Source organism: Petromyzon marinus, chromosome 45 (assembly GCF_048934315.1).
Source record: "Petromyzon marinus isolate PM22_M1 ecotype Great Lakes invasive population chromosome 45, UKy_Petmar_22M1.pri1.0, whole genome shotgun sequence".
Classification (NCBI taxonomy): Eukaryota; Metazoa; Chordata; class Hyperoartia; order Petromyzontiformes; family Petromyzontidae; genus Petromyzon; species Petromyzon marinus.
The window spans coordinates 6,761,028-6,777,195 of record NC_133711.1 but is presented as its reverse complement, the minus strand read 5'-3'; the positions used below and the strand labels follow the sequence as shown (position 1 = coordinate 6,777,195).

The following is a 16,168-nucleotide window of genomic DNA, read 5'->3' as shown; positions in this document are numbered from 1 at the left end:
CATTACTACCATCATCAACACCATCACGACCATCAATCACCACCATTATCACCACCATAATCAACACCACCACCATCATCACCACAACCTCCACCATCGCCACCACCATCACCACGATCACCACCATCGCGATCTTCATTACTCCCACCATCCCTATCACCATCCCCATAACTCCCAACATCACCAAACCCCATCACCGTCCCCATATCCCTCCCACCCCCCATCGCCCCCCTCCCCAAAATTCCACGTTCTCGTTCCGTTCGCCACTGCGCTGCGCGGGTGGCAGCGGGAACTCTGAGTGCTGATTGGGTGGGCGGTACGCACCGCGTTCGCCTGATGATTGGTAAACCCTTTGCCATGCGACAGAACGAGAGAGCGCGCGCGCTGATGTGTTTCCAATTAACAGCTGCGTGGTCAGTTGAATCCGCACTCTTGAACGAAACAAAGACAAAAGATCCTCCATGCGGTCTGTAGAATAATAATAGTTTATAATAATAGTTTATAATAATAGTTTATAATAAAAGTTTATAATAATAGTTTAGAATAATAGTTTATAATAATAGTTTATAATAAAAGTTTATAATAATAGTTTATAATAATAGTTTATAATAATAATACGACTGTCACTGTCAACTTGTAACGCGCCGCTGTCGCGCAGTATCCACTCCTCAGTCTCTAAGCGAGAGAGAGAAAGGACGACTCAGAGAGAAAGGGACTCATAGAGAGAGAGGGCGACTCAGAGAGAGAGAGGACGACTCAGAGAGAGGACGACTCAGAGAGAGAGGGCGACTCAGAGAGAGAGGACGGCTCAGAGAGAGGACGACTCAGAGAGAAAGGACGACTAGAGTGAGAGGGCGACTCAGAGAGAGGGCGACTCAAAGAGAGAGAGGACGACTCAGAGAGAAAGGACGACTAGAGAGAGAGGGCGACTCAGAGAGAGGGCGACTCAAAGAGAGAGAGGACGACTCAGAGAGAGAGGTGACTCATAGAGAGAGGACGACTCAGAGAGAGGACGACTCAGAGAGAGAGAACGACTCAGAGAGAGAGAGGGCAACTCAGAGAGAGAGGACGACTCAGAGAGAGAGGGCGACTCAGAGAGAGAGGACGACTCAGAGAGAGAGGGCAACTCAGAGAGAGAGGGCGACTCAGAGAGAGGGCGACTCAGAGAGAGGGCGACTCAGAGAGAGAGGGCGACTCAGAGAGAGAGGACGACTCAGAGAGAGAGGACGACTCAGAGAGAGAGGACGACTCAGAGAGAGAGCGACTCAGAGAGAGAGGACGACTCAGAGAGAGAGGACGACTCAGAGAGAGAGGACGACTCAGAGAGAGAGACTCAGAGAGAGAGGACGACTCAGAGAGAGAGAATGACTCAGAGAGAAAGGGCGACTCAGAGAGAGGACGACTCAGAGAAAGAGAGAGGACAACTCAGAGAGAGAGGGCAACTCAGAGAAAGGGCGACTCAGAGAGAGAGGACGACTCAGAGAGAGAGACTCAGAGAGAGAGGACGACTCAGAGAGAGAGAATGACTCAGAGAGAAAGGGCGACTCAGAGAGAGGACGACTCAGAGAGAGAGAGAGAGGACAACTCAGAGAGAGAGGGTAACTCAGAGAAAGGGCGACTCAGAGAGAGAGGACGACTCAGAGAGAAAGAGAGAGAGGGCGACTCAGATGCGCCAGGAGGAGGAACCACAGACCAGCGGGAAGGCAGCAGCAGCAACAGCAGCCACGCGGTGAGTCGGAGCCGACACTACCAACCATTTCCCGAAAGCTTTGCGGTCCTCTACATACGTGAAGGTGTTATCGGCCGATTCATTCCTGCGTGCGTGTGTGTGTGTGCAACCAGACAAAGCCCCACGCGTGCGATGGGAGGGGGAGCCGGGCGAGCAACGCGCTACGTCCCCGTACAGATGGAAACAGATGGAGATGAGTCGGCACTTTGATGTTCCGCCTTCACCCTGGCTCGCCAGGGTCGTGGGGCTCCTCCGCGACGCCCACGGGATGGGCGTTTGAGGACTTTTGTGTGCGTGGTGATCCACAAACCCTCGCTGCTGCCTCCGCAAGTACTGGATTAGGCTTACCGGCGAAGCGTCGCACTCAGATCGTAAATGTTGTGGCTTGGCTCTCCAACACACCGGTGTTGCTGTACTAGCGACGAATTGGCCACGTTCTGTTGACGTGACAACCCTTACTTAGTTGGCTGTGTCGGGTGGTGGCGGAGTTTTAACGACACAACATTTATATATTTACGCGATCTAACCCAACAAAACCTCTATTGTGGATGATATTGGTCGCGAAAGCCTCCTGCTACGAGGTGTTAAACAGGATTAGCTGAGTTGTTGTAACGTTCTTACCCCGTGCCCCTACTGGGCAGCTGTGGAAAAGAGCTTTATAGCTCATCGGATTCCTTCAGCATGAATATTCTGATTCTGGTGACTATTAAAAACAAGTCTATGCAGAATGGCCATTGCTCCGAAACGTCGACATTTTTTAAACGTATAATACATACGATGCATGTTTTTGCTCGGATCGGTTTCGACTTTTATCAGCCTCGTCAGCATTCGTGTTGCCTATTTGAGAATGACACTCAATGCTGTCTTGCCAGAGCTTTGTATTTCAACAACAACAACATCGTCCGTCGACAGGCAAAGACGACCTGTGTGGTTCTTGCCAACACAACCCACCAAATTCGAGCGCTGGAAATTAACCAAACAAACGGCTGGACTATTTGCAGCCACACGACTAGGCCGACAAAGACAAATAAGCAAGTGATAATATCTCTCCCGCTCTCTCTCTTCCACGAATAATCCATCATATCTTACGCGTCCCGTCAATAGTACGGCCTTCTGGGAATGCGTCAATTTCAGTGGAATTGACGCAAGACGCGCAAAACGATGGACCGGATTCGGCACTCAGTGGCTCATCAGCAGAGCCAAGGCTCGCTTGAATCCATGCTAGTGAACGACCGATCTTACAAGACAAGCACCCAGCTCTCCTTACGCCAATGTCTGTCAACCCCTTATCAGTGCCCTACCTTATTACAGACCAATTTCAGACCTTAGTGAGTCATCCCGTGCCCTCATAAATCTCAACGTTCATCCTACAAAGTCCCATCACAAGGGAGAAACACAAACAAATATACAGCATTTTCATTCATTTATTTTCCCGTCTTTAAACGGCTGTACGCTGCATGGACCTGAAAACTCAATTCCCCCTGTACAAGAATATGGGGTAAGCCATATGGGTTGACAGCTAAGCATCTCTGTGAGCCTATGTGGGGTCTCTGGTGTATTTCTGTCTCTATGTATCTCTGTGTATCTCCGTGGGTCTCCATACCTGTCAACCCCTGATCAGTGCCCTACCTTCTTCCAGACCAATTCAGACCTTAGTAATCACGCCGTTCCCCTTATACATCTCAACGTTCATCCCACAAGAGTCCCATCACAAGGGTGGACACACAAACAAATAGACAAAAAAAATGCGTTTGTCGGTATTGAAACGGCTGTACGCAGTATGGACCTGAAAACTCAATTTCCCTTGTACAAGAATCCGGGGTAAACCGTGTGGGTTGGCACGACTCTTACACTACGGGTGGGTCCGAGTTCGACGTTAAGTATATACCGCGTGTGATATATAACTCGACGTTGTGGCGAATATAAACAACAAAATAAACAATTGGGACAAATGTGTACGTCTCCTTTGCATGTCCGCGCCGCGCCTCCCGCGCTGTGACGCCGTTCGCTCTTTGTGACGTCAACGCTCACGTGCGGTGACGTCACCGCAGGGTAATTACGACAGCAGAGCTTGACCGCGTGTGGAAATCAATAATTTAATTCGAACATTGAAATAGGTGTTTTTTTTTTTGTTTTTGCGTGGGATATGCGGGGATTCCTAAATAACCAAGCAATATTAAAAAAATCCAAAGCTAAATTTAGGAGATATTTTACAAATCGCACCTGGCAAGCCACCTGCCATTTGCTTTAGAATAGGAATATGTATTTGTACTGCAGGAATCCGATGAGCTATGAAGCAATTGTTACACAAATGCGCAGTAGAGGCGGGTCAGAACGTTACAACAACAATGCGAAAAAAACACGATAGGAGTGTAAAGTATACGAAAGGTGAACGCATCAATAAACTGGCCACACACGGCTACAGTAACTCATAGAGATCAAAACCACAAACCAGGGTAATCCTGCTAATGAAGAAGGGTCACTGCTCGAAACGTCACCTATTATATACAGCGAGTCCTCGTTTAACGCGGTAAATGCGTTCCTAAAAAAAAAGTGTCACGTTCAAGCGGAAAAAAAAACGCGTTAAGCCGAAAACAATCACTACAATTTGTGCACGAAAGTACGGTCGCAATGGCTTTCATATTGAACAAAAGTTTAGAGATTCTGGTATATCCACTGCTGGATGAAACATTTGACTCCACGTCGTGTCGGACATGTGAGTAGTTTGACCATACTTCACCACGCCGGTCAGTTGCGGGTTGGTGAAACGTGCGCTTTGAATATTTGGCTGCTGTACATTTCCACGCGATGATGATAAGCCACTTCGTTGAGCTATCACGTGTGGCCAGGTCGCTTCTGAAAAAAAGCTACAGAGGCTCTGTGGGGTCGTACCTGGTAAAATACAAATTAGTTTTATTTTAAATCTTGACTTGAAGCTTTCGTGACGGCAGGAATTCATACTTTTTGGGTCTTTCAGTAAAGTCACATAGATAGAAAAATATATATTTTTTTAATCACGACGTTTCGATCGTAACACAAGCAACCTGAGGACGATTGCTTGTGTTGTGATCGAAACGTCGTGATTTTTTTTATCGACGTAACTTTACCAAAAGCACCAAAGAGTAGTTTTATTTTAGTTTTTGTTTTGGTGAAGAGAGGAGGTCCTAGTGATCGGTGGATTCGGATGTCATCGCTCGCCCCCAATGACGTTAGCCGTGACCGGGAGTCGAACTCAGGTTGTCAAGTTCGTAGCGCAAACGTCGGCGGCGAGTGATGCACGAACCGGTTTTGAGACCCCTCGCTCGCCCCCCTCCCCTCGCTCCCCTCCCCTCGCTCCCCTCCCCTCCCACCCTCCCCTCCCTCCCCTCCCTCCCACCCTCCCCTCCCTCCCCTCCCTCCCACCCTCCCCTCCCCCCCCCCCTGCCTCCCTCCCCACCACAGCATTCACCAACCCGCAATGACCAATCGTGGTGAAGTATGGCAAATCGACCGACACGGGGAGGTCTTAATCCAGCTCGTGGGTTCATGACTGTCGAAGTGGGAAGATCCCGGATTAAATGAATTAGTCGCCCTCTATAAAGGGAAACAGGTTTCATGCACATTGTATTCATATATAAAGTCATCGTCAGCCGTAGATGATACGTGCCCTCCCTAAAACCGCAACTGAATCCTATGATGTCATGACGCCTATGAAGTTTCCCATTAAATAATATTATTCGCTGATGATGATGCTGCTGCTGCTGATGATGATCATCATGCACCAGCGCATGAGTTACAACACTGTTTTCCCGTTTTAGGAATATCTAATAGTATAATATTTAAATATTCTACGCTTTGGGCTACTCCTGTAAGTACAGATCTACAGAGAGAAAGTCGTCCTAGTTAACATTTTAGATATACGTTACAACTGTATTAACGTATGGGTGTGTATATTATAGGATAATGTATGTGTATATTATAAGATAATGTATGTGTGTGTGCATACAGTATATATGTAGCGAAAAGCAACCCCCTACCTCCTCGCGGTGCCGGATGGGCAACTCTGTCGTGGACAGTGCTGTGGGGGGAGGGAAAATTCCGATTGGCTCCTCCCCTCATGGCGTCTGTGACCACCACAGTGACTAAACGGGGGCTCTGGATGGGTGCGAGGGGCTGGTAACCCCTCCACCTTCAATTAATTACCACTAAACTACGACTAAAATATGTAACTAATAAGCTTGTGCCGGAGGCCCTGGGGGGACAGGCGTCTATGACGTCTCCTGGACAAACCCCAATTGGCAGAGCCAGGAGATTGAATCTCTACCCTCGGGGCTCCTCCAGAAACAACGAAAAGCCACTATGGATGGCCACGTGGAATGTTTGAACGCTCACTGCGGAGGAGAGGCTGCCACGCTTCTGTCGGGAGCTGGACCGGTACCGCCTGGATCTCTGAGGCATTCAGGAGGTCCGGTGGACCGGTTCTGGCTCCTGCCACCATGAGGGGTGGACAGTCCTCTACTCGGGACAGCAGACTGCCAAACAACAGGGTGTGGCTCTTCTTTTGAACAAAAGAATGAAGGGGGCATGGGAGCGTGGCTACTTTGGGCTCGCCTTCCCATCAACCGGAGGCGAGGAGTGGTGGCCGTGGTTACTTATGCCCCCACCGAAGTCGAACATCCGTGGAGGGATGCAGGCAAAGCCGACGAGTCAGATGCATTCTATGACCTCCTGTCACAAGTGCTGGCTAAAGTGGCCCCTCGGGATAGAGTCATCTTGTTAGGTAACTTCAATGCCCGAGTTGGTCATGATGCTGGCACCTGGTGTGGAGTGATTGGAGGGCATGGGCCAGATCAGCTCAATAACAACGGTAGGAGGCTGTTAGATTTTTGTGCAGCCCATAGGCTTGTAATTACCAACACGCTGTTCCGGCATCGGCGCATCCACACAACCTCATGGATGCATGCCGTGTCCAATCAAGAACATCTGCTGGACTACATAGTGACGGACCATCGGATACGAGCCCATGTGCTTGACACCAGGACCTACCGTGGAGCTGATCTGTCCTCTGACCATCGACTAGTCATCTGTAAGATACGCCTGCCATTCTTCCACTCCGGTGGTCGGTGTACACCCAGGACCCCATTCCAACCTAAAGTGGCCTGGTCTCAGTTATCTGATGAAAGTTGCAAGTGAGAATTTCATCATCGCTTGCGGCTGGAGTTGGCATCGTCCCCCACTCCTCCTGATGTGGAGGGTAAATGGGCGAGGTTTAGGACTGTGACTCATGCAGCTGTAATGGCTACTTTGGGTACGCGGTCCAGACCTCCCCAGAGACCCTGGCTGACAGAGGAGTTGGTCAGGATGGTTGAGAAAAAGCGACATGCCCACTGTCATCGGCTACAGAATCCCACGTCAGAGAATGAGGAGGCTTTCCGCAGCCTTCGCTCGGAGGTTCGGAGAGCCGTGAGGCGCTGCAAGGATGGGTGGTGGTCGCGGATTGCTGAGGAGATGGAGTCTGCCTCAGTGGCCCGTGATCACAAATCTCTATTTAACTCCATCAAAAAAGTAACCTGCAGCGCCACACCTATTACCATCATGAGGGGGAAAAACGGTGATCCAATCTCCAACCCCCAGGAACAGGTTTGCAGATTTGCTGAGCATTTCTGTGAGGTCCTGGGGTAGGGGAAATCCCTCAGCCAGGAAAACATCGTGGCACAAAGTGGGGATGACCCTGCTGACACTGTAGTGCCTCAAATATTGGAAGAAGTCACCCCCTGTGAGTGGCTGGCTGAGGTGCCATCTGTTGAGGAAGTACTGAAGGCGATCCGGAATCTGAGACCAGGAAAGGCACCAGGTAGAGACGATCTCCCAAGCGAAATGCTGAGAGACGGTGGCGTTTGTGCACAGACTACCCTATATGACATCATGACAACAATCTGGACCACTGGAGGGGTTTCGCAGGATTGGAAGAATGCCCTGGTGGTCCCCCTCTTTAAGAAGGTGGACCGCACAGACTGTAACAACTACAGGGGCCTCTCACTCCTCAGTGTGCCGGGAAAGGTCCTGGCAAGGATTATTCAACATCACCTTGCCAGGCATGCTGAGGAGAGGCTTGCGGAGCCCCAATGAGGTTTCAGGAAAGGGCGATCCTGCACAGATGCCATATTTTCTGTCCGTCTGCTACAGCAGAGGTGTAGGGAATTCCAACAAGACCTACATCTCTGCTTTATTGACCTGGTCAAGAGCTATTATACCATCTGTAGGCCTGGGCTCTGGGTTGTTCTTCGTGCTTTGGAGTCCCTGACCCCCTGCTCACGATCATTAAGGACCTTCATGATGGTGAGCAGGCCCGGGTAAAACTACGTGGCTGGGAGTCAGAGCCATTCCCTGTACACCTTGGGGTGCGACAGGGATGTCCTCTGGCTCCCACATTATTTAACATCCATTTTGACCACGGAGTTCGTGAAGCCTTCAATATCTGTACCGGGGGAATCTCCATATGGTACAGATATAATGGGAGGCTGATCGATGCCCAGGGTGGGGTCAAGGGATCGCTCCCTATTGCTCAACCACGTTATGTATGCCGATGATTTGGTAATAGCTGCTCATTCAGAGGAGGAGTTGGAGACGCTGCTCCTGAGACTGGAGCGTGCTACGAAGAGATGGGGCCTTACCATCAGCCCCACCAAAACTAAGAACCTGCCTGGGTATTTTTTTACCATCAGACACTCCACCCCCACAACTCCCAATCGGTGATGGGGCAGTTGTGGAGAGAGTGGAGAGTTTCCCATACCGGGGCAGTGTGCTTATGACCGGCTCCAGTTTAACAGCAGAGGTCTCACTCCGAATCAGTCGAGCGGCAATATGTTTTAATCGGTTGCGTACCGCTGTGTGGAAGCTAGCTGGTCTGTCGCTCCGCACTAAGCTTCAGGTCTTCTCGGCCACGGTCATTCCCTCCCTTCTCTACGCTTGCGAAACGTGGACCCCCCCCCCCCCCCTAATGGAACATCTTCGCCGGTTAGAAACATTTAGGCTAGTTTGCCTACGATCCATCCTGGGTTTAACCAGGATTTATTGTGTGAGGAGCTCACAAATCCTTGAAAGATCTGGGCAAGGTCCCATCGGTGAGCTCCTCCGGCAGGCAAGGCTGCGTTGGCTGGGTCATGTAGCCCGCATGCCCAGCCACCGTATGCCGAAACAGCTTTTGTTTATCCGGATCGAGGGAGCTAAACGGGCACGGCACGGGCTAGAGAAGAGATGGAGTGATGTGGTACAGGAGTACGTGGAGCTGAGTAGACTTGCCGATGACCGGTACCAGCGGTGTCAAGATCGGCCTCTGTGTGGAGGAGGCTCGTGAAGGACGCTACTGGGCAGTTGGAGGCAGTTGCCCTCCAACAACAACGGAGGGCGGAGGAGCGACGCTCACAACAACGAGCGGAGCGCCGGGTGGCTAATGCACAGCAGGTTGGCACAGTAGGGGGCACAGGTGGTGCATCAGCCAGTCATCTTAGTCAGTCGACCCGTGGCACTTGGGTCTGCCCCGTGACCTCCTGCCCGCGGGTGTTCGACACTTCACGTGGCCTCAAGGTGCACATGGCCTGGCACAAGCGTCGTGGTGACGTCACCGCCACTTAGTGGCGAATGGCAGTTGTTGTTGTTGTTATGTAGCGCCGACTCTTATCTGAATCGGTGCTGGGCCTCCCCTAGGTCGACTCAGCCTAAAATGAGCAACTGGTGCAGCGGTGTGTAAACATTGCCACTGGGGAGACAAAGGCGGCCGGGCGTGGTTGCTGGCTTCCCTCCCCCCGCCCCGTCGTGTGCCGTTCCGACCTTCAGCACTTGCCCCGAATGTCCGTTGTGGCTACACGGGGTGATATTTTGTATGTAGTGTAGAGTGTTGTGCATGTATTTATATTTGCGTGTTGTGTAGTGTTGTTTAAGTGTATGTTTCGACTTAAAGCTTTCGTGACTGCAGGAATTCATATTCTTGAAAGACCCAAGAATATATATGTAAAAATCTTGACTTAAAGCTTTCGTGACTGCAGGAAAATTCTAATTCTTTGGGTCTTTCGGTAAAGCCAGGTAGATAGGAAAAATAACAAAATTAAAAATCACGACGTTTCGATCGCAACACGAACAACCGTCTTCAGGTGAAAAAAGACGACTTGCTCGTGTTGCGAGCGAAACGTCGTGATTTAGATTTTTGTTATTTTTTTTTCTATCTACGTGGCTTTACCGAAAGACCCAAAGAATATGTTCTGTTGTTGTGTATTCAAAAAAAAATAAACTGTGTTATCGTGTAGGGTTATTCATATCGGTTCGTTTTTTTTGCATGACCGGTAGCCGCAATTTTTATAACCGTTTTTTGTTAGGCGTGTTAAATGGCCATCGCTTGTTTTTTTCTGCCGCCAGCAATTGCAGTGCTGCGCCTTTGTCTTTTAACTGAGAGGCTAAGAGGGCGCGCTTTGTGCTTGCCACGCGGTGACTTGTGCCGCCCTGCCATTTGCCACGTTCACGCGCGTGTCCAATCGGTACATTCGTTCCTAAAACAACAATTATCTCACTGGAAATCGATGATCGGGTTCCTATTTTGTTATTTTTCTAAAACCGGTAACCGATTCTGAAAACGGTTATCGGTTTATAGTTAAATCTATCTGTATGTGTGTGTATACATAGACACAGATGCGATAGCGGCCGAGGGAGGCCTTCATCCAGCAGTGGATTAACCATGGCTGACGTATGCGTGTTGAACTTCTTTCGCACCGTACGTAGGCAACCGTGCTAACCGGAGTTGCACAGCAAGTCGTTAAGCGGGTGAATATTTGCGTTAACGTATATGTAGAATGTGTGTGTGTATATATGTATAGTAAAAATACAATGCGTATATAGTGCGTATGAATTATATTGCTATGTTTGCATCCCGTGTGTGTGCATATATATACTCTGCATGCGTTTATGTACAATACAGTATATACCATGCCTAGTGTGTGGGTGTGTAATTGGGGAGCGGTGGTGCAGCGGTTAGCGCGCTGCACTACGAACCCAGCGACCCGAGTTCGATTCCCACTCACGGCCACTATTCACCAGTGACGATTATCTGAACCACTCCTGTTTCTCTGTGAGTGTCTCTATGCCAGTCTATGGATCTCTATGCCAGTCTATGGATCTCTATGCCAGTCTATGGATCTCTATGCCAGTCTATGGATCTCTATGCCAGTCTATGGATCTCTATGCCAGTCTATGAAGGAGGGTGATACACACATTTCACGCACCACTCACAGACACGAGACGGGTAATGCGGTTATGATACAGCAGCAATGAGAAAACTACGAACCGATAAATCGTTTTCAGAACTGGTTACCGGGGAGGAGCTTCTGATTCCGAATTGATGAGTAGAGATCGCGGAGAGAGCTCAGTGGAGGGAAAGCCACGTCTCTGATAACGGACACGGCTCATAGAGAGACTAACATTGCCCATACTAATATTGCCCATATACTAACATTTCTCATGTACTAACATTGCCCATAAACTAACATTGCCCATAGATTTTCGTTGTCCATAGATTTACATTGTCCATATACAGTACTTACATGCCCCGTATACTAACATTGCCCATAGATTTACATTGCCCATAGATTAACCAATTAGCACGATTGGCTACGTACGGTGCAAACGAAGTTCAACACACATACATTGCCCACAGACGTAACATTGTCCACAGACGAATGGTAGGCACACACGAAGTTCAACACACATACATTGCCCACAGACGTAACATTGTCCACAGACGAATGGTAGGCACATCGACCAACAGAGATCATTAACACTGCCCATAGACGTAGAGATGCACAGTTTGTAACATTGTCGAAGCACGAGTCCACAGGTAATAGACACTCACCGAACCAGAGTCCGGTCTCGAACTTAGGTTGCTTGGTCAAACGTTTTCATGTTACGGCTCCTCGCAGCGGCAAACGAGAAAGAGCGACTCTGGAGAGAGAAGCCCAAATATCCTAAAGTCGCACCCACACACACACACAACCCACACGCGCACGCAAGCGCGCGAGTCGTAACACACCCACGCACTTACCAAGTTTCACATTTGCCGGCAACAATTAACAATCTCAACACGCGCATGGACAACAAATGACAAAGATCCCCCGACCCTCCGTGTAGCCTCGACGTAGTTGTGGGGCAAGTGCTGCCCCCCCCCCCGTGAAGGTGGGGGCGGTGGTGGAGGGGGGGGGGGTGTCCAGCACCACTCTCCGTCCGCCTTTGTCTCCCCAGAGGGAATGTTTACACAACAAGAACTAATTTGAGGCCGAGTCGACCTAGGGGAGGCCCATGACCGGTTCAAATAATCGTCACCGGTGTTGGCCGTGAGCGGGAATCGAACTCGGGCCGCACGGGTAAACCGCTACGCTACCGCTCCCCATATCTAAACAAAGATAAAACAAAAATCCCCCGTATAGCCTTAACAGACTGTAGGGGCAAGTGCTGTTAGCAAGCACCTATGAAGGCCGAAACGGTACACGAGGGGGATGGATGGCCAGCAACCACGCCCGACCGCCTTTGTCTCCCTAGTGGCAATGTTTACACACCGCACCAGGTGCTCATTTTAAGCTGAGTCGACCTAGGGGAGGCCCAGGACCGGTTCAGATAATAGTCACCGGTATTGGCCGTGAGCGGGAATCGAACCCGGGTCGCTAGGTTCATAGCGCAGCGCGCTAACCGCTACACCACCGCTCCCCATACACAAGCACACACACAAGCACACACATGAACACGCGCGCATATATACTCGTATGTGGACATTATGAACACACATACGCACGCATATACATATACATGTACAAACACACATACACAACGCACTTATATACGCACACTCAAACATATGCACACACAAGCACTCGCATGAACACACTGACACACATGCGCACACGCACGCATATACACACGTATATACACACATACATACAAACACGCACACACAGACGCACACATATAAACACGCATATTTATACGTATATACACACTCATACATTTGCACACACATATATATACACACACACAAAGACAAAGATCCCCTGCAAAGGCTGAACTTACTTTTGGGACAAGTGCTATTAGCGAGTACCTATGAAGGCCGGAAACGGACGATGATGATGGGGTGGTGTGGTCAGTACCGCTCCCGGACGCCTTTGTCTTCTCAGAGTTTAGTTTTTGTTTTACTGCAACAGGCGCTCGTTTAAAAGACGAGTGGACCCTATAGGAGAGGCCCAGGATAGGTTCAGATATCATTCGCGCCACTGATGTTAGCCGTGTTCCCGACTCGAACTCGGCACGCAGGGTTCGTAGCGCAGTGCGCCAACCACTGCGCATGAACACACACACATGAACACACGCGCATGAACACACGCCTGCACGAACACACACGCATGAACACACGCATTAACACACGCCTGCATTAACACACACATGAACACACGCGCGCGCATGAAACCCCATACATGAACACACACATGAACACACCGACATGAATACACAGACGCATGAACACACACACGCGCATGAACAGACACACATGAAACAGACGCATGAACACACACGCGCATGAGCACACGCGCGCGTATGAACACGCACACATGAATACACAGACGCATGAACACACAAACACAAATGAACACACACACAAACATGAACACGCACGGGTGACTATTCCTTTTCAGATAACCAATAACACGCGTACGCAACACGCTCTCCAGCACACGCGGACACACCGCAGCCAGCCAACCGAGGAACAGGTCCGCCCCCTCCATAAGCCGCGTCTGTGGGCACAGCGTGGTGTTTGCGAGCACCTATTAAAGCGGGAATCGGCACACCAGCGGGCGCGTTTAGTACACGCGGGATGCACAGGCGCTCTCTCTCGCACAGGCACGCAAGCACGTTAGGTGCACAAAGACAAAGATCCCCCGTGTAGCCTTAGCAGACTCTTTGGGCCATACACGCGCACGCACACACGCACGCGCGCGCGCACAAACGCTAGGCGTTATGCGCACACACACAAACTAACTCACGCATTTGCACATTGAACGACAACCAAGCCAACCGTCGACATACATAACACACACACACATAACACACACACACATATAACACACACATAACACACACACATAAAACACACACATATAACACACATAACACACACACATAACACACACACACATAACACACACACAAACACACATAACACACACACATATAACACACACACACATAACACACACACATAACACACACATATAACACACACACATAACACACACATAACACACACACACATAACACGCAAACACACATAACAAACACACATAACACACACACATATAACACACACACACATATAACACACATAACACACACACACACATAACACACAAACACATAACACACACACATAACACGCAAACACACATAACAAACACACATAACACACACACACATATAACACACACACATATAACACACATAACACACACACATAACACACACACATACAACACACACACATAACACACACACATAACACGCAAACACACATAACAAACACACATAACACACACACACATATAACACACACACACATATAACACACATAACACACACACATAACACACAAACACATAACACACACATAACACGCAAACACACATAACAAACACACATAACACACACACATATAACACACACACATATAACACACATAACACACACACACACACATAACACACAAACACATAACAAACACACATAGCACACACACACACACATATAACACACACACATAACACACACACATATAACACACATAACACACACATAACACACACACATATAACACACATAACACACACACACATATAACACACACACACATAACACACACACATAACACACACATAACACACACACATAACAAACACACATAACACACACACACATATAACACACATAACACACACACACACATAACAAACACACATAACACACACACACAAAACAAACACACATAACAAACACACATAGCACACACACACATATAACACACACACATAACACACACACATATAACACACACGCACAGATTTCCTCGTATCGCCCTTTGGTGCAAGTACTGCTCGCGAGCAACAGCGCCTGTGAAGGTCGGCACTGCACACGAGTGGGTGGGTGGCCAGCACCACACCCGGCCGCCTTTGTCTCCCCAGTGGCGATGTTTACACACACCGCACCAAGCACTCATTCAAGCCCAACTCGGTGAGGCCCAGCAGACAACCGTATCACGGTGTTGGTGACCGTGAGCAGGACTCGAACTCGGTTCGCCGGGGGTCCGTAGCGCAGCGTAGCGCTAACCGCTCACCGCTACAACGAACCGCTCCGTACATTCACAAGCACGTAGTACACACAAAGACAAAGATCCCCCCGTATAGCCTGCACAGACTGTTGGGGAAAGTGCTGTTAGCGAGCAGCACCTTTGAAGGTCGGCACGGCACACGAAGGAGTAGGCGGACAGCACCACGCCCGATCGCCTTTGTCTCCCCAGTGGCGATGTTTACACACCGCACCAGGTACTCGTTTGAGGCTGAGTCGACCTATGGGAGGCCCAGGACCGGTTCAGATAATCGTCACCGGTGTTGGCTGTGAGCGGGAATCGAACCCGGATCGCCGGGTCCATAGCGCAGCGTAGCGCTGACCGCTACAAGCACCGCGCTCCCTACAATCATGCGCACGTAGTACACACACACACACGTACACACACGTACACACACACGTGCACACACACACGTACACATGAACTTACGCGTTTACACCCAGACTGCAACCAACCACCCGATCTACCAACTTAACCGGAGCTAAGTCCCTTCCTTCTGCTTGGTGAGGGTTGCGAAATTCAGAACTGGTGGAGTTCAAGAGTGTTACGCAAGTTGGAGAGGGAGGGAGAGAGAGAGAGAGAGGGGGGGGAGATGGGGGGGTGGCAGTGAGCCTGGGAGGGTGTGATGATGGTGAGAGGGAGGGAGGGGTAGTGGGGGGATGTCTGGGCTGGGTGTATGTATGTATGTTGCACCTCTTTCGCACCGTACGTATGAATGTATCCATAACAGGTTGTTGTTTTTTTTTGGGGGGGGGGGTTAAGATCGCGTAAATTTAGATGCGTCTTTAAACCCATCAATTGGCAATGTTTGTCACGTAAACAGAACACGCCAATTCGTTACGAGTACAGCACACCGGTGCGTTGGAGAGTAAACCCACAACATTTGCAATTCGAGTACGACGTTTCGCCGGTAATTACAACCGGCACCATCAGGCGACCGCCAGAATTTAACGGCACATTTTTATTTTTGCGATCTAACACAAAACCCCCCATTATGGATAATATTCGTCGCGTAAGCCAACGTGTTAAAC

The 16,168-nt window shown here is 49.6% G+C and overlaps 1 protein-coding gene across 3 annotated transcripts in view; it reads right to left on the bottom strand.

The window, feature by feature from the left end:
- Nucleotides 1–15,673, bottom strand: part of LOC116952067 (uncharacterized) — a 39,717-nt gene extending 24,044 nt beyond the window's left edge. The window contains exons 1-2 of one of the 3 annotated variants that reach the window (XM_032971094.2): nt 15,567–15,673; nt 11,607–11,718 (exon numbers count right to left, since the gene is read on the bottom strand). The gene's annotated coding sequence lies outside the window, so the exon portion shown is untranslated. Of the gene's footprint in view, nt 1–11,606; nt 11,719–15,237; nt 15,547–15,566 lie in introns of those variants that run through there. The other 2 variants (XM_076074066.1, XM_032971096.2) reach the window with 2 other exon arrangements.
- Nucleotides 15,674–16,168: the final 495 nt, after the last annotated feature.